Source organism: Hypanus sabinus, chromosome 16, assembly GCF_030144855.1.
Source record: "Hypanus sabinus isolate sHypSab1 chromosome 16, sHypSab1.hap1, whole genome shotgun sequence".
Classification (NCBI taxonomy): Eukaryota; Metazoa; Chordata; class Chondrichthyes; order Myliobatiformes; family Dasyatidae; genus Hypanus; species Hypanus sabinus.
Window position 1 is genome coordinate 58,592,991 of NC_082721.1, and position 27,734 is coordinate 58,620,724.

At 42.3% G+C, this 27,734-nt stretch overlaps 1 protein-coding gene across 10 annotated transcripts in view; it reads left to right on the top strand.

The window, feature by feature from the left end:
• Positions 1–27,734, top strand: part of nfixb (nuclear factor I/Xb) — a 392,155-nt gene that overhangs the window by 238,822 nt on the left and 125,599 nt on the right. The window lies entirely within an intron of this gene.

Consider the following 27,734-nt stretch of genomic DNA (forward strand, 5'->3'; position numbering starts at 1 on the left):
AATCTGAGTCTGTACCTCAGTCTGAGTCTGAATCTGTATCTCTGTCTGAGTCTGAATCTGTATCTCTGAGTCTGAATCTGTATCTCAGTCTGAGTCTGAATCTGTATCTCTGTCTGAGTCTGAGTCTGTACCTCAGTCTGAGTCTGAATCTGTATCTCTGTCTGAGTCTGAATCTGTATCTCTGCCTGAGTCTGAGTTTGTACCTCAGTCTGAGTCTGAATCTGTATCTCTGTCTGTCTGAGTCTGTACCTCAGACTGAGTCTGAATCTGTATCTCTGTCTGAGTCTGAGTCTGTACCTCAGTCTGAGTCTGAATCTGTATCTCTGTCTGAGTCTGAATCTGTATCTCTGAGTCTGAGTCTGAGTCTGTACCTCAGTCTGAGTCTGAATCTGTATCTCTGTCTGAGTCTGTACCTCAGTCTGAGTCTGAATCTGTATCTCTGTCTGAGTCTGAATCTGTACCTCAGTCTGAGTCTGAATCTGTATCTCTGTCTGAGTCTGAGTCTGTACCTCAGTCTGAGTCTGAATCTGTATCTCTGTCTGAGTCTGAATCTGTATCTCTGCCTGAGTCTGAGTTTGTACCTCAGTCTGAGTCTGAATCTGTATCTCTGTCTGTCTGAGTCTGTACCTCAGACTGAGTCTGAATCTGTATCTCTGTCTGAGTCTGAGTCTGTACCTCAGTCTGAGTCTGAATCTGTATCTCTGTCTGAGTCTGAATCTGTATCTCTGTCTGAGTCTGAATCTGTATCTCTGTCTGAGTCTGTACCTCAGTCTGAGTCTGAATCTGTATCTCTGTCTGAGTCTGTACCTCAGTCTGAGTCTGAATCTGTATCTCTGTCTGAGTCTGAGTCTGTACCTCAGTCTGAGTCTGAATCTGTATCTCTGCCTGAGTCTGAATCTGTATCTCTGTCTGAGTCTGACAGAATCTGAAGGAAAGCCATAGGATTTTTGTTTAACATTCTGTACTGTACACCCATTCAGACAGAATGGGTTTCACTTTAATTACTCATCCATTGCAGTGTAATTTGGAAAATTTATCACTACCCGTGCACACCATATTGGAGCCTCAGCTGAGCTTTCTGTGGTCAATCCTCTGGAAAGGGATGTGAGCCCACAACTTTCTGAATCAACACTGAAGGAGCTAATAATTGAGCTGCCATGATTAACAAAGCTGGAACTGAACCAAGTGGTTCAGCTGGCTCACTGAAGTTGACTATAGTGGGTATTTGGAAGTGTGCTGTGAACAACGGCTCAAATCTCATTGGTTGATGCAAAATATGACAAATATCTGGGAGTTCAGTGTGGAGGCGAATCTCACCCAGTGGTGGAGATAAAAACTGAAAATGCTGGGAGTCCTCAGCAGGGCAGGGAACAGTGCTGGAAAGAGAAATACAGTTAATGTCTCAAGCCAAAGTACATTTATTATCAAAATACATATAAAGTATGTCACCACATACTATCCTGAGATTCATTTTCTTACAGGAAAATAAAGAAATACAGTACAATTTATGAAAAACATTGACTATACAATTATACATATAAAAATGTATCCATATGAATGCAACTATACATATAGAAATCATGCTGGTATTTATTTATGCACATTTTATTCCAAATCCATGTATTAAACTCTCACTTTGTGTTTTATTTAATTCTTTATTTTTTCTAATTTTTGCATATTGTTTTTTGTTGAATGTCATGCCCTGACCAACTCATCACAGCAAATTCTGAGTACATCTAAATGCATATGGTGAATAATGTTGATCCATATATACAGTATATAATACGGAATAATACTGAGCACATCAGCTGTGGAGACCTTGAAAGTGAGTCCGTAGGTCGTGGAGTCAGTTCAGAGCTGAGGTGAATGAAGTGATCCATGCTGGTTCAGGAGCCTGATCGTTGTTACTGAATCTCCTACCTCTGAAAATATTTTTGCTGAGGATGCAAACAATCAGAAAGAACAGCTTCTACTTATCTGCTGTCAGATTTCTGAATGGTCACTTATTTTGCATGATTTATTTATTTTGTATTTATAGTAATTGTATTCCCTGCTGCAAAACAGCAAATTTCAGGCCATATAAAATGGTTATAAAAAACCTGGTTCTGAAATGAAGCCAGCAGTAGGTGAGATGACCCATTGATACCTGTGTGTGGTGCTTGCAAACTCGTGTCTGATCAATGGCTCACTCCTGCATCAGTGTGTTTGAACTGGTGCATGCACACATGTGATTGTGTGTGTGTGTGTGTGTGTGTGTGTGTGTGTGTGTTTGTGTGTGTTTGTGTGTGTGTGTGTGTGTGTGTTTGTGTGTGTGTGTGTGTGTGTGTGTGTGTGTGTATGCCCTCTTCTCATTGCTACCATCAAGGAGGAGGTGCAGAGCTGAAAGACACACACTCAATGTTTTAGGATAACTTCTTCCTCACTGCCACCAGATTTCTGAATGGACAATGAACACATGTATACTACTTCATTTTTTGCATGACTTATTTTGATTTAATTTTGATATTTACTGTATACATACTTATTATAATTTGTTGTTTTTTATTATGAATTACAGTGAACACCTGCTGCAAAACAATAAATTTCATGACAAATACCAGTGATATTAAACCTGATTCTGAGTGTGTGTGTGTGAGTGTGAGTATGTGTGTGTGTGTGTGTGTGTGTGTGTGTGTGTGTGTGTGTGTGTGTGTGTGTGTGTGAGTGTGTGTGTGTGTGTGTGTGTGTGTGTGTGTGTGTGTGTGTGTGTGTGAGTGTGTGTGTGTGTGTGTGTGTCTGTCTGTCTGTGTAGCATGATTTCATGTGCTTCCAAGTGTGTGCACCACATGAAGTGTATGTTGGCAAATGTACATGCCTGCATATACAGTATGTTTGAGTTTTATGTGCACACTTACAGTTGTGTGTATGCATGAACACATGTGTATGGACATGCGGATATGCGTATGTACACGTGCATTTGTAATACTCTTCCCCATTTTCCGCGGCACCAGGGTCTAGACCTGGGGCTTCCCATGGCTGGCGAAGCCCACGATGCTTAGGGTCAACCTGTATCCACGTCGCCAGTTGCCACCGAGCCTCGCTATACTGCTGAGGCACTCTGTGGCTGCGGACCCTGCCCGAGACTGCAGCCTAGCAAGAGGAGAAAGAAAGGAAAGCGAATCAGATTGGGTGTGGGGGGGGGGCCGCGGGAGGTGGGTGGGGAGAAGCAAGTGCTTGCCGCCGATTTGCTCGGTGGCACTGCATTGCGGCACAGACAAGGCTGGCATGATAAATATTTAATGCAGCTTGTTTACTTACAAGCGCCCTTCTCTGCTGCCATGCAACGGGTTAATGGAGTCGCTGTGGCATTCTTGGCAAAAGGAAGCGCTACTTAGCTTTGTTTAAAACGCTTCCATTGTTAACGGACTCTGCACACACTTTGGCACGGGCACCCCCATTCTTTAATTCACAAGTTGCTAAAGGGGTCAATTTGGAATTTCTCTCCCTTTTCCACTTGGGAAAGCACAGATCAGGGTTTAATTTTTTTCTGCATGGGATCCACTAACAGCCTCGAACCCCATTGCCTGAGTCTTGGCACAGGACTCGGCTCAACTTGGCACTGAATGGTGCCCGACAACGTTTGTGAGCCATTGAGTTTTTAACTCTTTCTCAAACTTGTTCCTCACCACCATAACCCTCCACCTTCTCCACCTTTCCACCCCAAATGCACCACCTTAGCATAAAATCATTTTGTGTTTCTAACGAGGAAGCATTCTGCTTGGCAGCTAGTCAATAATAAATCCCTCTCTCCTTATTCCTCTCTTTGCCTTTAAAGCTCTCTCACCTCCCTTTTCCTCAGCCAGCGCTGTTCCCAGATTGAGGAAGTGATGGTGTCAGCTCCCTGCCATATGACCATAAGACATCAGAGCAGAATTATGCCATTTGGCCCATCAAGTCTGCTCTGCCATTCCAACTTGGATGATTTATTATCCCTCTCAATCTCACTCTTCTGCCTTCTCCCATAATGTTTGATCCCACTACTGACCAAGAACCTTTCAAACTCTGTTTTAAATATAGTCAATGACTTGACTTCCACAGCTGTCTGTGGTATTGAATTCCACAGATTCACCACCCTATGGCTGAAGAAATTCCTTCTCATCTCCATTCTAAATGGATGTCCCTATATTCTGAGGTTGTGCCCTCTGGTCTTAGACACACTGACTATAGGAGACATCCTCCCCACATCCACTCTATCAAGGCCTTCCAATATTCGATAGGGTTCAATGATATCTCCTCTCATTCTTCAAAACTCCAGTGAATACAAGCCCAGAGCTATCAAATGCTCCTCATACTGTGTGTTAACCTTTTCATTCCTGGAATCATTCTTGTGAATCTTCTCTGGACCCTCTCCAATGCCATCACCTCTTTCTTAGATAAGGGGCTCAAAACTTCTCAATGCATCAAATGCAGACTGACCAATGCTTCATAAAGCCTCTGCATCAAATCTTTGCTCTTATACTCGAATCCTCTCAAAATTAATGCAAACATTGCAGTTACCTTCCTTATCACTGATTCAACCTGCAAGTTAACCTTTAGAGAATCCTGTACAAGGAATCCCAATTCCATTTACACCTCAGATTTTTGAAATTTCTCCCTGTTTATAAAATAATCCATGACTTTATTCCTTCTACCAAAATGCATGACTGTACACTTCCCTACACTATATTCCATCTGCCACAGTTTGGCCCCTTCTCCCTGCTTCTTTAATACTACCTTGCCCCTCTATCCATCTTTGTATTGTCCACAAGCTTGGCCACAAAGACATCTATTTCATCCAAATCATTGACACACAATGGAAAAAGAAGTGGTCCCAACACTGACCTCTGCGTAACACTAGATGCACCAACAGCCAACCACAATATACCCCCCTTTATTCTGACTCTTTCCTTCCTCCCAATCAGCCAATCTTCTATCCATGCTAGTATCTTTCCTCTAATACCATGGGCTTTTATTTTATTAAGCAGCCACATGTGCGGCACTTTGTTAAAATTCAAGTAAATGATATCCACTGACTCTCCTTTGTCTATCCTTCCTGTTATTTAAGGTCATAGAGACATTGAGTCTTAGAGTACATTAAGGTCATAGAGTCATTGAGTACAGAAACAGGTTGTTCGGCCCATCTAGTCTGTACCAAACCACTAAACTGCCTAAAACCATCAACTTGCACCTGGACCATAGCCCACCATACCCCTCCCATCAATGTACTTACCCAAACTTCTTTTAAGTGCTGAGATCAAAATTGCGTCTACTACTAGCACTGGCAACTCATTCCACACTCTCAGCATCCTCTGAACAAAGAAGTTTCCCCTCATGTTCCCCTTAAACATTTCACCTTCCACCCTTAACCCATAACCTCTAGTTATTGTCTCACTTAACCTCAGTGGAAAAAGCTTGCTTACATTTAACCTCTCAACTCCCCTCCTAATTTTATATACCACTATCAAACCTCCTCCCAGTCTTTTAGATTTTAGAGAGTAAAGCTCTAACCTATTCAATCCTTCCGTATAACTCAGGTCCTCCAGTCCCAGCAACATCTTTGTAAATTTGCTTTCTACTCTTTCAATATTATTTTCATCTTTCCTGTAGGTAGGAGCACAAAACTACATACAATACTCCAAATTAGGCCTCACCAACATCTTATACAACTTCAGCATAACCTCTTAACTCTTGTACTCAGCATTTTGATTTATGATGGTCAATGTGCCAAAAGCTTTCTTTACAGCCCTATTACCTGTGACACCACTTACAAATAATTATATTCCCAGATTCCTTTGTTCTATCACCCTCCTCTCTGCTCTATCGCTCACTCTGTAAGATCTACCCTGGTCTGTCCTCCCAATGTGCAACCCCTCACACTTGTCTGCATTCAATTCCATCTGCCAGTCTTCAGTCCATTTTTCCAGCTGGTTCAGATGTGGCTGCGAGCTTTGATAGTCTTCCTCACTGTCCACTACACCCTCAACCTTTTGTGTCCTTAGCAAATTTACTGATCCATTTTACCACATTATCATCTAGATCATTGATATAGATGACAAATAGAGATAGACCCAAAACAGATTCCTGCAGCACTCCAATTGTCACAGGCCCTCAGTCTCGGCCACAAAGCCAATGTCTAATCCAATTTACTACTTCATCTTGAATGCTGAGCCATCTCCCATGCAGGACCTTGTCAAATGCCTTAGTGAAATCCATGTTTTTCTACATTCATTTCTTGCCTTCATCAACTTTGTTGGTAACTTCCTCAAAAAACTCTGTAAGATTGGTTAGACATGAATTACCATGCACAAAGCCATGCTGACTACCTCTAATCAGTCCCTATCTATCCAAATACTCGCATATCTGACCTCTTAGCCAGAGGGTGGTGAATCTGTGGAATTTGTTGCCACGGGTGGCAGTGGAGGTCAAGTCATTGGGTGTATTTAAGGCAGAGATTGATAGGTATCTGAGTAGCCAGGGCATTAAAGGTTATGGTGAGAAGGTGGGGGATTGGGACTAAATAGGAGAATGGATCAGCTCATGATAAAATGGCGGAGCAGACTTGATGGGCCAAATGGTTGACTTCTGCTCCTTTGTCTTATGGTCTTATGGTTTTAGAATACCTTCCAATAACTTTCCCAATACTGATATCAGGCACACCAGCCTATAATTTCTTGGTTTATTCTGCGAAACATTATCTATCCTCCAATCCTCCAGCACCTCATCTATTGCTAAGGATGATTTAAATATCTCTGCTGGTGCCCCTGTATTTTCTGCACTTGCCTCCCACAAGGTCCAAGGGCCCTGAAGTTTTATCCACCTTAATTTGCCACAAGACAATAAACACCTCCTTCTCTGTAATCCATACAGGGTCCATGATCTTGCTGCTACTTTGCCTCACTTCAGTAGACTCTGTGTCCGTCTCCCAAGTAAATACAGATGCAAAAAATCAAATTCATGTCTCCCCCCCCCCCCCCCCGCCCACTTCTCTTTTGGCTCCACACGTAGACGACAATTCTGGTCTTCCAGAGGACCTATTTGCCAGGTCCTTTCAGGTAACGTCGAAATTCGCCTTTCTCCAATTTACAATCTCATCCTGAGGACCAGACCTATCCTTTCCATATTTACTTTGCAGCTAATGCATTTAGAGTTACTAGATGCAAAGTGTTTCCCTACACAAAAGTTCTGTCACCTGCCCTGTCTCAGTCCCTAATAGGAAATTAAATATTGCACACTTTCTTGTTGGAACTTCTATGTACTGATTAAGGAAAACTTTTCTGAACACATCTGATAAACTCTATCTCCTCTAGTCCTTTTACAGAATGGGAGTCCCAGTCAATATGTGGAAAGTTAAAATCACCTATTATCAAAAACTCATGATTCTTGCAAAAGTCTGTGGAATCTCTACAAATTTATTCCTCTAATGCCGTGGACTATTGGATGGTCTGTAATATAGCCCCAATAACATGGTCATACCATTCTTATTCCTCAGTCCCCCCCATAATGTCTCACAAAACACGTACTCCAATTTGTCCTGACTGAATACTGCCGTGACATTTTCCTTGCCTAGTAACACTACAACTTTCCCTTTAATCCCTCCCACTCTATCACGTCTAAGACAACGGAACACTGGAATATTGAGCTGCCATCCAGCTCCTCTTGCAACCAAATCTCACAAATGGCTACAACATCATAATTACATGTGTTAATCCATGTCCTGAGCTTAGAACATAGAAACAGAAAACCTACAGCACAATACAGGCCCTTTGACCCACAAAGCTATGCCAAACATGTCCCTACCTTAAAACTACTTAGGCTTTACCCAAAGCCCTCTATTTTTCTAAGCTCCATGTACCTATCCAGGAGTCTCTTAAAAGACTCTATCATTTCCACCTCTACCACCGCCACTGGCAGCCCATTCCACGCACTCACCGCTCTCTGCATAAAAATCTTACCCCTTACATCTCCTCTAAACCTATTTCCAAGCACCTTAAAACTATGCCCTCTTGTGCTAGCCATTTCAGCCCTGGGGAAAAGCCTCAGACTATCCACATGATCAATGCCTCTCATTATCTTGTACACCTCTATCAAGTCACATCTCATACTACATCACTCCAAGGAGAAAAGGCCAAGTTCGCTCAACCTATTCTCATAAGGCATGCTCCCCATCCAGGCAAAATCCTTGTAAATCTCCTCTGCATCCTTTCTGTGGTTTCCATGTTTATCTGCTTTCCTACAATATTCTTGAATTCAAAGATAATCAACTCAGAATATTAGTTCCACCATGCTCAAACTTTTGATTCCTGGCTTAACAACTTGTCTCCATAAGCACTCCATTATCTATCTGTTCTGGTTCCCATTTCCTTGCACCACTCAAAGAATTCCAAGACTTGTCAAGTAAAATTTCCTCTTAAGTCCTCTATGCTGACTTTGCCCTATTTTATCATGAGCCTCCAAGTACCCTGATGCCTCATCCTTAATATTGGACTCCAAGAAATTCTCAGCCAGATCATTATGGATAGCTAGTCTATAATTTCCTTTCTTCTGCTTCGCTGCTTTCTAAAAAAGTGAAGAGACATTTGCAATTTTTAGTCCTCTGGAACCACACCAGAATCCAATAATTCTTTAGAGATCATTACTATTGCCCCAACAATCTCTTTAGCTACCTTTTTCAGAACACTGGGGTGTAGTCCATCTGGTCCAGGTGATTTATCTACCTTTTACCTTTCAGCTTCTCAAGTATCTTCTCCATAGTAATAACAAGAACACTCACTTCCACTCTCAAATTTCTGGCATACTGCTTGTGTCTACCACAATGAAGACTGACACAAAATATTCACAGTATTAAGTTCATACAGCATTTATTTTCCCCCCATTACTATCTCTCTGGTGTCATTTTCCATCAACCCAATTTCCACTCTTGCCTCTCTTTATATATCTGAAAAATCTTTTGGTATCATCTTTGATATTTTTGGCTAGCTTACCTTCACATTTCATCTTTTCTCTTTTTAGCTGGAGTTTTTTAGTTTCTTTCTGTTGGTTTTTGAAACCTTCCCAATTTTCTTACTTCCCACTATTTTTTGCTCTATTGTATGCCCTCTCTTTTGCTTTTATGCTGCTTTCATTGCCCTTGTCACTAACTGTTGCTTCATTCACCCTTTAGTATAGTTCTTCACTTTTGGGATGTTCTTCACTGTGCCTTTCAAATTGTCCCTGGTGACTCCAGCTAGTACTGTTCTGCTCATGTCCCCTTTCAATCAACTTTGGCCAGCTTTTCCCTCATTCCTCTGTAATTCCCTTTGCTCCACTGTAATACTGATAGATCTAACTTCATATGTTTACTCTCAAATTGCAGGGTAAATTCTATTATTTAAAGACCACTGCCTTCTGAGGGTTATTTTACCTCCCTTATCAAATCTGGTTCATTACACAATGCCCAATCCAGTATTGCCTTTCCCCTAGTGGGCACAACCACAAGCTCCTCAAGAAAGCCAGCTTGTAGGCATTCTAGAAACTCCCTCTCTTGTGATGCACCACTAACTTGAATTTCCCAATCTACCTCCATATTGAAAACCCTCTTGACTATTGTAACATTGCCCTTACTATGTGCCTACCAACAGAGCCATCACACCTCTTTGACTAGGTGCCTGTCTTTTGGATACAATGTGTATCCTTGGATGTTAGTTTCCTAAATAAAATCTTCTTTCAGCCACTACACAGATGCCCACAGCATCATACCTGCCAATCCATAACCACACTACAAGATTAAGCTGGGTGGCAGTGTGACATGTGATGAGGATGTTGGGAGAATTCAGGGTGACTTGGATAGGCTGGGTGAGTGGGCAGATACTTGGCAGATGACATTTAATGTGAATAAGTGTGAGGTTATCCACTTTGGGAGTAAGAACTGGAAGGCAGATTATTATCTGAACGGTGTAGAGTTAGGTAAGGGAGAAATACAAAGAGATCTAGGAGTCCTTGTTCATCAGTCACTGAAGGTGAATGAGCAAGTGCAGCAGGCAGTGAAGAAGGCTAATGGAATGTTGGCCTTTATTACAAAGGGAGTTGAGTACAAGAGCAAGGAAATCCTCTTGCATTTGTACAGAGCCCTGGTGAGACCACGCCTGGAGTATTGTGTACAGTTTTGGTCTCCAGAGTTAAGGAAAGACATCCTGGCTGTAGAGGAAGTGCAGCGTAGATTCACGAGGTTAATTCCTGGGATGTCTGGACTGTCTTACGCAGAGAAGTTAGAGAGACTAGGCTTGTACACGCTGGAATTAAGGAGATTGAGAGGGGATCTGATTGAAACATGTAAAGATTATTAAGGGATTGGACAAGATAGAGGCAGGAAATAATGTTCCAGATGCTGGGAGAGTCCAGTACCTGAGGGCATGGTTTGAGAATAAGGGGTAGGTCATTTAGGATAGAGTTAAGGAAAAACTTCTTCTCCCAGAGAGTTGTGGGGGTCTGAAATGCACTGCCTCGGAAGGTAGTGGAGGCCAATTATCTGGATGCTTTCAAGAAGGAGCTGGATAGGTATCTTATGGATAGGGGAATCAAGGGATATGGGGACAAGGCAGGAACTGGGCATTGATAGTAGATGATCAGCCATGATCTCAGAATGGCGGTGCAGGCTCGAAGGGCCGAATTGTCTACTTCTGCACATATTGTCTATTGTCTATCATCCACCTTATTCTGTATACTGCCTGCATACAAATATAACACCTTTAATCCTGTATTCATCACTCTTTTCAATTTTGTCCTCATGTTACATGTCACCTCATCCCACTGACAATTTTGCCCTATCATCTACCTGTCCTTCCTTACAGTCTCACTACACATTGTATCTTGCTTGTATACCAACTGCCCCATCCTCAGCCCTATCATCCTAGTTCCCATCCCCCTGCCAACTTAGTTTAAACTCCTCCCAAAAGCTATAACAAACCTGCTCACAAGGACATTAGTTCCTTTTGGGTTCAGGTGCAACCCATCCTTTTTGTAGAGGATGTACATTCCATGGAATAGTTTCCATTAATCTAGAAATCGGAAACCCTGCCCCTATACCACTTCCTCAGCCACTCATTCATTGTACCATTATCCTATTCCTACCCTGACTAGCACATGGTACTGGGAATAATCCAGAGATTACTACTTTGGAGGTCCTGTTCTTCAGCCCTCTCCCTAACTCCCTATCCTCACTGTGCAGGACCTCTTCCCCCTTTCTACTTAAATTATTGGTGCCAATGTGCACCACAACCTTTGGCTGCTCACCCTGTCCCTTGAGAATCTTCTGTAGCCACTCTGAGACATCCTTTACCTTAGCATCTGGGAGGCAGCACACCATTCTGGTTTCTCTTTCGTGTCTACAGAATCTCCTGTTCATCCCCCTAACTATGGAGTCTCCTATCACTATTATTCTACCTGACCTTACACTTCCCTGCTGAGCCTCAGAGCCAGCCTTGTTGCTGAGTGGAATGACTGTTTCTGCTGGTAGTCACCCAGCTACAATCTGAAGCCTGACTTTATCTCTCTTCAGTAAAAGTTTCAGCTATAAAATTTTTAGCCCCACCATTGGTCACAAGTGTATCCAGCTCCAGCTCCATTTCCTTTACCTTGTCAGTCAGGAGCTAAGGTTAAGTGCACTTCCTGCAGATGTAGTCATCAGAGGGACCACTGGGCACTCCAAAATCCCATATCTCACAGGAGGGACATTTCCCTGGCTGAACTACAAAACTGTTTTCTCTTGTTATGACTCTAATTTCTCAAACTTAATTTCTATCCTGCATCTATTCTTGCCCCAAGCTTTTGAGCCAAAGCCTGACCGCTCTAACAATGTTCACTCACACAAAATCTGCTCCATTCAAACCCTATTTATTTTTATTGGCCCTTGCTAAGTTAACACCAGCTGCTATTAGTTCAAATAATCTTCTCTGCAAAGAAGTCCCAAAAGGCCCCCCTCACTTTTTAAACTGGCTACCAGAGCTTGGACTTCTGCTTGACAACACCCATCTTCCAAAACTGGCTTCAAAATGTCTCACTCAGTGATAGCTCTCAAAGAATGACAGAAAACAGAGGGGAGCTTATGGGATGGAAGTTGGCCATTCAGCACACGGCATTGCATCAAGGACTGGCATATGGCTTTTCCAGTTTCCATTTTTCAGTCTGTGGTTCTTGGAACGTAAAACGTACTGAACAGTGCAAGCCCTTCAGCCCACAATGTTGTACCTTTGTCATACTTCAAGATCAATCTATCCCTTACCTCTCACATAGCTTTCCATTTTTCTATCATTCATGTGCTTATCTAAGTATCTCTTAAATGTCCCCAATGTATTTGCCTCCAAGTTTTACATCTAATGTTGGCAAACTTCTATAGAACCATAGAACATTACAGCACAGAAACAGGCCTTTTGGCCCTCCTTGGCTGTGCCGAACCATTTTTCTGCCTAGTCCCACTGACTTGCCCCTGGCCCATATCCCCCCACACACCTCTCATCCATGTACCTGTCCAAGTTTTTCTTAAACGTTAAAAGTGTGCCCGCATTTACAGCTTCATCTGGCAGCTCATTCCACACTCCCACCACTCTCTATGTGAAGAAGCCCCCCCAATGTTCCCTTTAAACTTTTCCTCCTTCACCCTTAACCCATATCCTCTGTTTTTTTTCTCCCCTAGCCTCAGTTGAAAAAGTCTGCTTGCATTCTAGAATACGTACTCTAGAATAGCTGATCCCCTAGCGGGCTCAACCAGAAGCTGTTTAAAAATCTTGTAGGCACTCTAGAAATTGCCCCTCCAGTAATCCAGCACCAACCTGATTTTCTCAATCTACCTACGTATTGAAGTCCCCCTTGACTATTTTAACATTGTCCTTTTGGCATGCATGGTTCAGTGATATCTATAACATCATATCTGCTAATCTGCAACAGTGCTGCAAGTTCATCTACCTTATTTTGTATTCTGCGCGCACTTTTATAGATGTATGGTGGAGAGTATATTGACTGGTTTCATCACATCCAATGTCCTTGAATGGAAAATTCTACAAAAAATAGTGGATATGGCCCAGTCCATCACAGATAAAGCCCTCCCCACCATTGAGCATATCTACATCTACATAGAACAGCAAGAAAACAGCACCCATCATCAAGGACACCCACAATCTAGGCCATGCTCTTTTCTCAATGCTACTATCAGGAAGAAGGTATGGAGCCTCAGGACCCATGACCTCAGGTTTAGGAGCAGTTATTACTCCTCAACCATCAGGTTCTTGGACCAGAGGGGATAATTTCACTCAATTTCTTTCATCCCATCACTGAACTATTCCCACAATATAAGGACTCACTTTCAAGAACTTTTCATCTCATGGTCATAATATTTAGTGCTTATAATAATAATAATAATAATAATTATTATTTTCTCTTTTGTATTTGCACAGTTTGTAGTCTTTTGCACATTGGCTGTTTATCCATGCTGTTGGGTGGGGTCTTTCATTGATTCTATTGTGTTGGATTTCCTGTGTATGCCTGCAAGAAAACAAATTCAGGGTTGCATATGGTGACAGGAATTTCAGGGTGGAGATTTTAAAGTTTGATGGTAGATGTTGCTATAGATACAAACAGGTATTTTTTAGGAGAGGAAGGAATAATTTTTATCGACACAAATCCAGCACTCCTCGTCCAGTGTTAATGGATGAGGCCAGAGTCTACCTTGGAGAGTCCAGATGAAGTCAACATTCCTGATCATTCTCAGAGTTATGGATTGGTGTTCCTGAAAAACCACAGTTGATGACCATTATAGGGATATCACAGGAATGCTTTAGCAGGAATTTCAGGAGAGCAGGGAAAGGTTTAGAGGGCTATAAGCCCAAAACAGGCAAATGGGACTAGTTTAGATGGGAAATTTGGACAGCATGGACCATTTAGTCTGAAGGGCCTGTTTTCATAACTCGCAGAGAGATGTGTGTACATGCTCAGGCTATTTTATTTCTTGGCCAGGTCAGTGGCCAGGATCCTTTATGTTTAGCCATTCCTGAGGCTTGGCAATCCTGGTGAATGCATGCATCATGGCCATCTCCTGGTTTTGGAAGGGAGTGGGGGCAAAAGTGGGGAGGAGTTGGTATCGATGGTTGAGGTCTGCAGACACAGTCTCCTAACAGTCCAGGCTCTAGCAGTATGAGGAAAGAGCCACAGGTCCCAGAATGTCCCATGGCCCCACAACAGAATCCCAGATCAGACAATTTCAGCATGCCTCAGCATTTGCTACATTGATGATGGTTCCTATTTCCTGTTTGACCTGGAAGTCCTCCCAATGTCCCTGAAGACTGGGCAACTTCCACAAATAATCAGAAAATCTGGGCATATCTCCAGGTTTAGGAGATGAACTGGAGTGTTTTAAATACATCAGCTTGATTAGAAGTCATACATCTTAGTGTTTTAATATTGTTACAGTTATGGAAAGAGTGTTTAAAGATTGTTAAAGCAACATAATAACACTAACTTAACAAGGTGTAAATCCTTTCAGATGATGAGTGATGTTTGTGTAACCCAAGAGTAGCAGTGGAATGCGGTTTAAGAGCAACCTTCAGGAGGGAACTGGATATTTGAATTGAATTGTCTTTATTTCTTAAATTCTTCACATACATGAGGAGTAAAATCTTTACCTTATGTCTATGTTGAAATTTGCAATGTGTATTTTATAGTAATTTATAATAAATAATAAGTACAGCAGGACAGTCAATAGAACATAGAAATACCATTGTATCAGCATGAATTAATTAGTCTGATAGCTTTTAATTGGTCCTGGCTTTTATGCTGAGGTATCGTTTCCTGGATGGTAGCAGCTGGCATAGTTTGTGGTTGGGGTGACTCAGGTCCCCAGTGATCCTTCGGACCCTTTTTACACATTTGTCTTTGTAAATGTCCTGAATAGTGGGAAGTTCACATCTACAAATCCGCTGGGCTGTCCACTCCACTCTCTGCAGAGTCCTGCGATTGAGGGAAGTACAGTTCCCATACCAGGCAGTGATGCAGCCAGTCAGGATGCTCTCAATTGTGCCCCTGTAGAAAGTTCTTAGGATTTGGGAGCCCATACCAAACTTCTTTAACTGTCTGAGGTGAAAGAGGTGCTGTTGTGCTTTTTTCACCACACAGCTGGTATGTAGAGACCACATGAGATCCTCGGTAACGTGTATGCCTAGGAACTTTAAGCTCAACCCCAGATCCATTTATGTCAGTATGTCTCCATTCCTCCTGTAATTGACAACTAATTCCTTTGTTGTTGCGACATTGAGGGAGAGGTTGCTTTCTTAACACCAACGTGTCAGAGTGATGAAGTCTTTTCTGTAGGCCGCCTCACTATTATTTGAGATTAGGCCAATCAGTGCAGTGTCGTCGGCAAATTTAATTATCAGATTGGAACTGTGGGTGGCAACACAGTCATGGGTATACAGAGAGTAAAGGAGGAGGCTTAGGACACAGCCCTAAAGGGAACCTGTGTTAAAGTTCAGAGGGGTAGAGGTGAGGGAGCCCACTCTTACCACCTGCTAGTGATCTGACAAGAAGTCCAGAATCCAGCTACTCAAGGCAGGGTGAAGATTGAGGTCTTTGAGCTTCTTCTCGAATCTGGAGGGAATTATGGTGTTGAATGCTGAACTGTAGTCCAAGAACAGCATTCTCACATAAGCATCCCCATTCTCCAGGATTGTAAGAATGGTGTGAAGAGCTGTGGCTATTGCATCGTCTGTCGATTGATTGTGTTGGTATTTGAATTGTAGGGGGTCCAGTGTGGGTGGTAGCATGCTACAGATGTAATCCTTGACCAGTTTCTCAAAGCATTTGCTTATTATTGACGTGAGTGTGACAGGTCACCAGTCATTCAGGCACGTTACCTTGGTTTTTTTACGTACAGGATGAATGGTGATGTTTTGAAGCAGGAGAGAGAGCGAGATTAAAAATGTCTGTAAACACACCTGCCAGTTATGCCGTGCACACTCTGAGTACCTGCCCCGGGATGCTGTCCAATCTCACAGCCTTGCGGGGCTGTTCAGGGACTTAGGCCTCTCTCAAAAGGGATTTCACAGGGACAATAGGCCAAATGGCAATTTTTTGCTCCTTAAGATATGTCCCTGCTTATTGTAATCTATCTAAACCCTGTCCCTCCTTGGGTCGTGCAGGACAGCCTATGAGAAGGTCCACTTGGCTTTGTGTACAGGGAAGGAATAACTTGAGGGCTAGAATCAGCATTTCCTTCAGAAACATGGCTTGTTTTTTTCAAAATAAGTAATTTACTTGAGCAATAAATTATGCTACTCATCACCAGTCTATTCAAGGAAGGGAGAGAGTGAGAAAGAGAGAGAGAGAGGAAGAGAGAAGAAGGGAAAGAGCAGAGAGATAGGGAGGGGGAGAGAAAGAGAGATGGGGAGAGAGGGAAAGGGAAGAGATGAAGAGAAAGATGGTAATGAGAAAGCAAGAAGGAGGAAAAGGAAGTGAGGGTGAAAGAAAGAGTGAAAAGAGAGAAGGGGAAGGGAGGAAGTAAGAGGAGAAGAGAAAGAGAGTGGAGAGAAAGAGAGAGAGAAGAATAGAGATAGAGAGGGGGAGAGAGAGAAGGAGAGAGAGAGAGCGGGAGAGAGAGAAAACAGAAAAGAGTTGGAGTGTAAGTGGGGAAGGAAAGGATGTTACTGATACTGTTTCGGCTGCATGCTTTTTATAAACTAAACCGCACCATATGTGGCGTATTATTTTAGTATGGGCTGTGGGTACAACATGTTCCAAACTGGTTTGCACAGATTATAAACTTTTGGTTCTTGAAAGCCGTTGCCCTGGCAGCTGTGTCTGCTTAATAAAAGTCAGCTCACTGCAGAGTTGGGCTTCTGTACAGTAGTGTGGAGCAGAACTCCTGGTGAGCTGGTTTTAATCGGTTCAACAGGGTGAGATGCATTGGCATTGGTCTTCTCAGTGCAATGGGGGGAGGGGATGGGACAGCACTCAAAGTCGCCAAGATGCATGCCTCAGTAGGGTGTGTAGCTTGGGTGACCCCACCCCTTCCTCCCTTCTCTCTCCTTCTGTTGCCCCGTCTCCAAACCCCATATGTGGGCACAGTGAGTTAACAACTGAGTGGGCGCAGCCTGGCACATGTCTGGCAGAGCCCGTCTGAGGGAACGCTGAGATTTGACAGCTACCCTAGGGAGAGATTTGGAGGGAAGAAGTCATTGGAGGAGTGGAGGAGAATTTTCCTGCCCTTCGATTAAACATGTAAAATTTCCTCAAGCCTCAATAAATGGTTAAGTCTTTTAACTACAGCTTCAAAAAACCTGAGTTTCGTATCCCCCTCCCCACTTCTCAGAGTCATAAATTCCTCTTTTTCAGATTCAGCTCTCCTGAGTAACATTAAACATGTCCAACATTGATGCCTCGTCATCGGCGAGAGAATGTTTGCAGTTGAGAGCAGCTCTAAAATGGCTGCCAAGCTCTAAGATGGCTGCCAGAAGTCAGCAGGGCGGGCAGTTGAATCCTGAGTAAAATAACGAGCCTGCCCTTTCCAGCCTGAGCTGTCACTAGGGTGAAAGCTCACTCTTTTCCAGAAAAATATGCTCAAGGAGTTTTAGATCAGGGCCAATTCTGTTTTCTTTTATGTCTTCTTATTATTTATACACTGAGTTTTGAGTGACTCAGTCTAGACAACAAGCAGAATCTGCCTCTTGGTTATCCCTAAGCAAATTTGGATCCTCTTGTCAGGAACCCAGCTTTTTATTTATGACCAGGGTTTCTAACTGAGATAATGTTTTTATAAGAAATGCTGTTAATGGAAGAACAGAGGCAGAATTAAAAATAAATACGATTACCAACCTCCTGAGAGTGGGAACGATTCTTCCCTCTTCCTCTTGATGAAAATTCCATTTAATTTCCTCCTTAACCTTTTCTGCATCTAACATAAGATTATTTTTAATTTTTTGATTCTAACTACCTGTACCTTTGTGGATCTTGGTTCTGGTAGCCATGTGGTACTTCCTGGCTAGGGAATGAAGGACCATTGGCTTTATTCTGACAGAACATTGTGGTTTGGTGTAAGGGCAGGAGTCACATGCTTTCCTGCTCTTCCTTCTGTGCTCAATCTTGTCCTGTCTGAGCCAACCCTGGAGAAGTTGTGAGAGTTCGAACCAATGGCATGATCATCCTACTAGATGGCATCTTGTTCAGCTGCTGGGCACTTATGGTGGTCAGGTCACTTGATGACATTAGTTGACCTGACCCACTTTCCCACTCCAAAGCTACTTATCTGCCTCCCTCTCATCTTCACTCAATTCCCCTGACCTTCAGAAGGTTTGTTGTTCAAAACTCAGCTGTCCTGTGTCCTGCCTCATGTCACATCTTTTCACTGTCCAGTCCTGAGCTTGAAGTCCTAATGGGTCCTTGTTAACAAGGTATTGACTTTAAATTTCTAATTCGCTTGGCAGCCCCTTGGAGCCCCCTCCATTCCTGGCCTCTAGATCAAGTTCAAGTTAAAGTTTAATTGTCATTCAACCACACACATGTATACAGCTAAACAAGCCAACATTCCCTCTGGGGTGAAGGTACATACAGCACACAGCACATATAGTTACAACAGCACATGCAGTCACAAAATAATATTAGCACAAATACTTGAGTGGTATGGTCTGAAGACTGGTCCATGGAATATTGTCCTGGAGCCATGTATCTGCAAGAACAAAGTTGCAGCAGTTCCTCATCTCACACTGGGTCAGCTGCAGGTGAAGGCAATCTAGCTGGTCTCCCAAGGAGCAAACTCTGGAGAGTGGCACTAATGGGAGTGTCAGCCTGGAGGGCCCAGCCCCCGATGCAGCAAGGATTCATCTATCCTTTCCCACCTTACCTTCAGTGCTTCTTTTTGAGAAGCTGCAACAGATGAAGCCATGGCAGAAAGGCCTGGTTCACGCATCAACGGAGTCCATGCAGAGATTACAAGCAAAACATTTAAGACAAACATTTGCACCATTTGCTGGATCCAGACAGGCTACAGTGACCAAGTGAGCTGCCATTTTAATGGACACTCAACAATAAAGTCAACACTTCACCACTAGCAGTCATGATTCCCACCAGATATTTTGTTAAACCTAGTTTTTTTTTAAACAAAATATTGGTCTTCTCTAACACCTGTCTTCCTGTCATGTTTTCCTTCTGATAACTCAGTCATTGGAATGACTTGGTACATTGAAATCGCCATTGGAGTGCCAGTGGCCACTGTTGAAGCCAACGACAACAATTGGGGTAACATCCCACAGATGTTGGCAGCCAGTGACTGCTTCACCTAACATACTGTGGGTACGGATGTAACAGTTAGCACTGCCACCTCTCAGCTTGACATCAGTGGCAGTTACATTGAATAGTACAGGACAATACAGGCCCTACAGCCCACAATGTTGTGCCATCCTTTTAACCTACTCCAAGTTCAATCTAATTCTTCCCTCCTGCATAGCCCTTCAATTTTCTTTCATCTTTTAAATGCCCCTAATGTATATACCTCTGCCACCACCCCTGGCAGCATGTTCCATGCATCCACCAATCTGTGTAAAAAACTACCTCTGATAGTAGCCACATTCTGACCTGGGAAAATATCTCTGGCAGTCCACTCTATCTATACCTCTTATCGTCTTATACATCTCTATCATCCTTCTTTGCTCCAAAGAGAAAAGCCCTCGCCACATAACCTATCCTCTTAAGACAAATTCTCTAATCCAGGCAGCAGCTTGGTCAACCTCCTAAGTGCCTTCTCTAAAGCTACCACATCCTTCCTATAAGGAGGTGACCACAACTGAACATAGTACTACAACATTGCTGCAGCATTACCTCTCACCCCTTGAACTCGAACCCCCGACTAATGACATAGCACACACCTTATTCACCCCTATTAACTTGCACGGCAGCTTTGAGTGATCTATGGACATGGACTTTTGAATATAGAATTCATTGCCACAGACAGTTATGGAGGCCATCATTGGGTAGATTTAAAGTGGAGGTTGATAGGTTCTTGATTAGAAAGGATGTCAAAGGTTACATAGAGAAGTCAGGAGAATGGGGTTGAGAGGGATAATAAATCAGCCATGATAGAATGGCAGAACAAACCCGATGGGCCAAATGGCTTACTTCTACTCCTTTGTCTTACATTCTTATGGATTCAAAGATCCCTTTAATTTTCAACGTGGATTTCCCCTGGGTGCTTCTGTTTCCTCCAGCACCCCAAAGCAAAGCACATTGGTAGGTTAAGTGGCTGCTGTGAGTTCTCCTCAAGTGCAGGTGAAGGGTAGAATTTCGGGGGAGTTCATGGGAATGTGGGGAAGAATAAAATGGGATTGTTGTAGCATTAGTAGATCTGTAGTATCAGTTTATTATTTTCATACAAGATGCAGTGAAAAGCTTTTGTTTTGTATGCCATCGAGACAGATCATACCATGAATAGAGCTTGCTGTTTGGCATGGACTTGATAGGCTGAAGGGCCTGTTTCTGTTTCAGAACTCTATGACTAAGTGATCTTCAATGATCCTGACATCGTCACTGCGCCAGACAGGATCTGACACGGTTCTGAACACGAACGTCATTCCTTTTATGACAATCTAATAGATTACAGTGAAAAACTAGGAAATTAACGTTATTCTTTTACCCAAAAATAACATACTTATGTAGTTAGCCTTCTTGTATTTCAGCATGAGACTCATTCCAAGAATGCATTTTGAGAAAAGTGTGCACATCGTCAGCATATAGGCTGACTGGGGTTTTGGAGTATGAGAGGTTAATTTAAAGACAAGCCAGAGTTTCTCTGTGTCACATCTCAATGAATTTAAAGAAAGTGTACTGTGAGAGTAGCCATCTACATCTGTTGCAAAACTCAAGAAGCTATAGATATTGGAAACTTGTAGTAAACTTACTCAACAAGCTGGTCAACATCTGTGGAAGGTCTTTCCATCCACAGCCAGTTTGCAGGTGAAGACCCCTCATTAGCTTCGGGACTAAAATGAAACATGTTTGAAGATGCGGGCAGAGAGATCTACAACAGTAACTTTAACTCAATAGATTCTTCAGATGCTGGAAATCTTGAGCACCGCACACACAAAATGCTGGAGAAACTCAGCAAGTCGGGCAGCATCTATGGAGGGTCTTGGTCTCAAAAGTTGACTGTCTATTCTCCTCTATAGACACTGCCTGACTTGCTGAGTTCCTCTAGCATTTTGTGCGAGCAACTTTAAACTAACCTATTTGCTCTATTTTTCAGTCCTGGTAAAGGATCTATGGCTGAAAACGTTAACTGTTTCCCCCTTCTCAACCACTGTCTGACCTGCTGGGTATTTCCAGCACTCTCTGTTTGTAGTATCATGTAACCTGCTTGGTGGCATTTCCTGACCCTGATGGTAGCTGACTGACGTTGGTCCACCCTGTGCAGATGCTGCCCAACCTGTTAAGTAGTCTAGCATTTTCAGTCTCAAGTTTCCAGCTTCTGCCATTTTTTACTTTTGGTTGAAGATGTACACAGTTGCTTGGTTTGGGGACTGTGTGTGTACTTTGGTGGGTGTTTTGTGGCTTGTGTTGTGTTGTTCTGCTGAACTTTGTGTGGCAATACTTGTAGGCTGCCCCCAGCACCTCCCTTGGGTGTGCTGGATAGTAACAAACACAAATGATGTATTTCTCTGTGTGGTTCAATGTACATCTGACAAATAAACTAAAATTTTGAATCTTGGTGATCGTATCAGACTGGAGTTTGGAGTGTTGACCTGGATATTTCTTTTTGATTCCCTTACAGAAGCTGAGACTTTAAAATTTAAGTAATTTCTTATATTTGGACTGTCAGTTAAAGGGCCAAGCCTCAGTAACTACCACAGAAACTACCAAACTATCCACAGGTGACTGGCAGAGCCATGATGTGCAGGTCAATGAATCAGCAGTTGAGAAGTGAGATTGACCAGAAATTAACTTTTGGCTGGCTTGGATGCAATGGGCTGAATGGCCTCCTTTTGTGTGTCCTGAACTTCTATACCTCATGTTTTTGCCTACCTGTCTGGGAATACTGTCCTTACCACTGTGGAATGTATAAAACACCTGTTCCATCACAACAGCAAATGTGGCTGCTACAACCATCTGGGGTCTGAGGAGCCCGTACAGGAATAATGGACTGATTTGTCTTTCTTTGCACTGTAAGGTAATCAGATGGGGTGAGACTGGGTGTCAGACCCATTCCTGCACCCCTCTCTAATCTGTCCATCACTCTTTGTTTCTCTGGATATGAACCACTTTAAAATAGTAGTTGTCTGATCTCTTGTCAAGTATGATATTCTCCTAGGGGTTGTCTATTGGTGGATCCTCAGGTCGATGTAGAGACCAATACAGGACCCACAAATCCAGGATATTTGGATAGTTACCCTTAATGGATAGTTACCCATGTGTGACTTTGTTTAACGTGGGGAGGCTGGTGCACTGGGTCAGGGTCGAGTGGCAAGGAGTGCAAGATGGCTGGAGACAGACACTTCACTGCTGCAGCCTTCCTTCACCTTCACTGCTGTTGTGATGTGTCATCATCTTCTGCCAGATCCACCATTGAGATTTTTGAAATACACTTATCAAATACTTGTCAAACTGAAGCTTATGAATTTTTGTTATGGCTGCAGAAATTAAATAACATTGATAATCAAAAAAATCTTTTCACCATGAGGTAATTTCTCAGAATCCTTTATGAATAAACTAATGCTACTTTACTGTAGTTGAGGTGAAGGGATCCTGACTTCACTCCCTCCCTAAACCCTCTAATTGATCAATTCCCTTTCAACAGCAGTAATTGAATCTGCTCCAAGAACCATAAACCAAAAAAACCATAAAACCAGACCCCTTTGATCAAATCTCCTCTCAACCATCCTCAATTTGAGAGGAACAAACCTACTTTCTCCAATCTTACTCTGGAGCTAAAATGCGAATCAAAAGGTCTACAGATGCCGGGAATCCAGAAACACTCAGCAGATCAAGCAGCAAGACCCCAAATCAACTGAATTAGGAGCATAATTAGGCCATTTGGCCCACTGATTTTGCTGCACCATTCCATCATGGCTATTATCCCTCTCACCCCCATTCACCTCCCTTCTGCCTGAAACCCTTGATGTCCTTACTGATCAAGAACCTGTCAACCTCAGCTTTAAATATACCCAATGACTTGGCCTCTGTAGCTGTCTTTGGCAATGAATTTCACAGATTCATCACTTTCTAGCTAAAGAAATTCTTCCTAATATCTGTTCTAAATGGATGTCCTATTCTGATCCTGTGCCCTGTGGCCCTAGACTTCCCCCCATGAGAATATTTAAGTTTGGATAAGTACATGCACTGAAGGAGTATGGAGGATTATGATCCAGTGCAGATCGCTGGTACTAGGCAAAGTAACAGTTCAGTATGGAGTAGATGGGCTAAAAGGACTGTTTCTGTCATGTAGTGCTCTATGACTATGACTCCTTGAGACAAATAAAGTTAATCTTTATTCATTGATCAAGTTCTTGTCTAAATGTAAAGGATTCATGCCTTTGTGTTAAGGTTAGTCTGGGCTTCGTAAGACCATAACACTTACGAGGAGAATTAGACCATTTGGCCTTTCAAGTCTTTCTTCCATTCCATCATGGCTGATCTATTTTCCCTCTCAACCCCATTCTTCTGTCTTTTCCCCTTAAGTTTTGATGTCTTACTGATCAAGAACTTCACAACCTCCACCTTAAATATACTCAATGACTTAGCTTCCACAGATATCTATGGCTAATTAATCTAATGATTGTGTTGCTGATCTTTAAAAATAAACAGCTCCTTAGTCTTTCTTTCTCGCCTTTTTTTGATACTTCAAAATCCAGTTTTGTGGAAAAGTTTCTATCTTCAGTTCACAAGCAAAAAATTGAAACTATCACATGTCACAACTGTAATCTGGCGCATTCTGAAACAACAGTGATTGTACCCTTATTAGACTTCTGATGAAAGGTCTTTGACCGAAACGGTGGCTCTGTTTTTCTTCCCACAGATCCATCCTGATTTGGTGAATGTTTTCAGCATTTTCTGTTATTATATTAAACTATCATATCTTTAGCACATTTTAGTGTCATAGTCTGGGTATTTATATGTTTTGGTCTGCACTGTGCATAAACTTTCCCACATTTGACAGCACACATTTTATATTCAATGCAGAACTAGTAAATTTAATTGGTAAATTGTTTTGTTATTGTCATGTGCACCAAGATTCAGTGAAAAACTTTGATATCCATGTCTATACGGATAATCTTATTACAACTGTGCATTGAGGGAGTACAAGAAATGTAATAACAGAATGAAGAATAAAGTGTTATAGCTACAGAAAACTGTAGTGAAGTGTGGCATGCTAGCGTAGTGTTTAGTTCAATGCTTTACAGCGCTCGCGATCACCGATCAATTCTCTATGTAAGGAGTTTGTACATTCTCTCCGTGACCCACATGGGTTTTCTCTGGGTGCTGCGGTTTCCTCCTATATTCCAAAAAGATGTACAGGTTAGGGTTAGTAAGTTGTGGGCATGGTGTGTTGGTGCAGAAACATGGTGACACTTGCGGGCTGCCCCGGCTTATCCTCAGGCTGTGCTGCTCATTGACACAAACAGTGTGTTTCACTGTATGTTTTGATGTACATGTGACAAATATCGCCAATTACTAACTTTTAGTGTTGGCAGGCAATAAGGTTGAAGGCTATAATCAGGTAGATTGTGAGATCAAGTAGCCATCTTATTGTACGAGGCAACTTTTCAAGTCTTATAACAGTTGGGTAGAAGCTGCCCTTGATTCTGGTTGTACGTGCTTTGAGGGTTTTCTGCCCAATGGAAGCGGAAGGGGTGTGGAACAGAAGATGTCCAGGGTGAGTGGGATCCTTGATTATGTTGGCTTCTTTAGTGAGAATGTAAGAAGTGTGGACAGAGTCCACAGAGGGGAAACTGTTTTCTGATGTTCTGGGCTGTGTCCATGAATCTCTGCAATTTCTTGCGATCACAGGCAGAGTATCCTATTTGTGATGCAGCTGGGTAAGATGCTTTCTGTGGTGCATCAATAAAATTTGCAACCATTGGGCTTAATCATTCTGTACCTGCATTAGTACAGTTTTATTAACACCATTTATTGCTCTCCATAATTTTGGAACTGCAGCTGTATTTGAAATTGGGTTACTATTGTCACACGTACCAAGATACAGTGAAAACCTCGTCTTGCATATTGTTCTTACAGATCAGATCATTACGCAGTGCGATGAACTCGAATAAGGTTAAACAATAACAAAGCAGAATGAAATGCAAAAGCTACCAAAAATTTAGTGTAATTCTACAGTGCCATCTGGGATAAACAGGGACTGTCGACAGCGATGAACCAACCAGAAGTTGTCATATGCATCTTGCTCACCAAGACCATTTGGGAGGAAATTTGTCCACTTTACCTGGTCTTGTTTATTGGCATTTGAATTGGTTTTCTACTGTCACATGTACCAAGATGCATCCTGTTCATACAGATCAGATCATTACACAGTGCATTGAGGTAGAACAAGGTAAAACAATAACAATTTAGAATAAAGTGTATCAGCTACAGAGAAAGTGCAGCACAGGCAGACAATAAGGTATTTTACTGTATGTTTCAATGTATGTATTCTATATGTGATTAAAAAAAGCTAATCTTAATCTTTAATAAGGTGCATAGTCATAATGAGGTAAATTGTGAGGTCAAAAGTTCATCTTATCATACTAGAATTGCTCTTGAATCAAACCTTAGTCATTCAGACTCCACCATATTGGTATATTTGGAGTCACATGTGGCCAGTCAGGGTCAGCATGGCAGACCTTCTAGAAAACCAAATAGGTTTGAGTAATGATCTATGATTTTCTGTAATCACCGTTCCTTAGGGTCTTTACACATTCTGCATTATTAACTGAGTTAAACTTCCACAATTGCCACCTGGTACTTGAACTCAAGATTAATTTAACCGTACGACTTCCTCAAAGCCCTGCACGTGATCAATATTCTGTCAAAGGCTGTTAATAAATCTGTTCTAGGCATCCTTCTACTAAGCACATTCCTGAACTTTTAAAAACTTCTTTGTATCTTTTTTTTTGTGGCCATACTTGTTGAACCCTTCCTTATTCATTGGTGACTGATTTTACTAGCATCAGAAACATTTCTGCTGTTTTAGTCTATCAGGACTGTGTGGGTAGCACCATAGCATAGTAGTTAGTGCAAGTGGTTTACAATACCAGAGGTCAGCGCACATTGGGAGTACCGTGAGCAGGTCTGGGCTCCTTACCTGAGAAATTATATTCTGACATCGGACAGAGTCCAGAGGAGATCCATGAGAATAATATCATGAATAACAGAGTTAACATAAGAGCTGCTTCAGGGCCTGTACTCACTGGAATTTAGAAGAATGAGGGGGAGATCTCATTGAAATCTACCAAATATTGAAAGGCCTAGACAGAGTGGATGTAGAGAGAATGTTTCTTATAGTGGAGAGTCTACAACCAAACAGCACAGCCTCAGATTAGAAGGGAGTAATTTTAGAACAGAGATGAGGAGGAATTCCTTAAGTCAAATTATGGTGAATCTGTGAAATTTGTTGCCACACCATAGAAGCTGAGGAAGCTAAGTCAATGTGTATATTTAAAGAATGATAGTTTCTTGAAAGGTAAGGGCATCAAAGGTTACTGGGAGAAGGCAGGATAATGGTGCTGAGAGGGAAAATAAATCAGCTATGATGGAATGGTGGAGTAGATTCAATGGGCTGAATGGCCTCACTCTGCTCCTTTATCTTATGGTTTTTGTGAAAGATTTTGTTCCAAATGGTGACAATTTTTGTGACTGGTTATCAAATCTATCCACTTTATGCTTTGGCATTAACAGTCACGTACTTACAGATACTGATTGCAATGTTTCAGCAGTAAACCTGACCATCTTCCTCAGGCACAAGTTAGTCAAACATCAAGTCCCTCTACGGACACCACTTTATATACTCTCTCGAGTGAGCAGAACATAAGGCTTAATGTGTAATCCTGTTTGGATGGACCTGAATTTCCTATTTCTGATTGGTTAGTTTGAATTGGCCTTGTTCTGGTTGGTCTTTTTTTTTAGCCTAAACCTTCTTTAGGAACGTGTGGACCCAGACTCTACACTCTTAGAACCCACACTTAGGTCCCCCCACATGCTCCATCTCTGGTGATTCCCTTATCTTTCTCTGGTAGGTATTCTCTTCCTTGCCAAGGATGTCAGCCTCATCAGGCTTTAGTCTACATGAGCACGATAGGCAGTGTTCAACGGTCACACTTCATTCTGCTCTCAGGTTTTTTCAGGCACTCCTCTGCTCTGCTATCCTGGTCTTCAATGGTGTTCCAGAGTGCTAATCAGAAATAGGCAATTCAGACCCAGACAATCAGGATCAAGCATTAAGCCCCACCCATACCCTGCTCACTGAAGAAAGTATGTATGGAGGGGTCTCTAGGGGAACTTGTCATTTGACTAACTTGTGTATGAGGAAGGTGGTTAGGTTTACTGTTGAAATCAGTGCCTGACTGTTAAGGCTGAAGGATATAATGGATAGATGAGTTGAGGTGGTCTTTATTTTTCCCATCTGGTTCTCAGCTTCAAAGATATTGAGGGGACTTTAAAACCTTCAGTAGATACAAGGTGCTCCTACTGCCCCAACTTCCAGGAGTTGGTAAAGCTCCAGA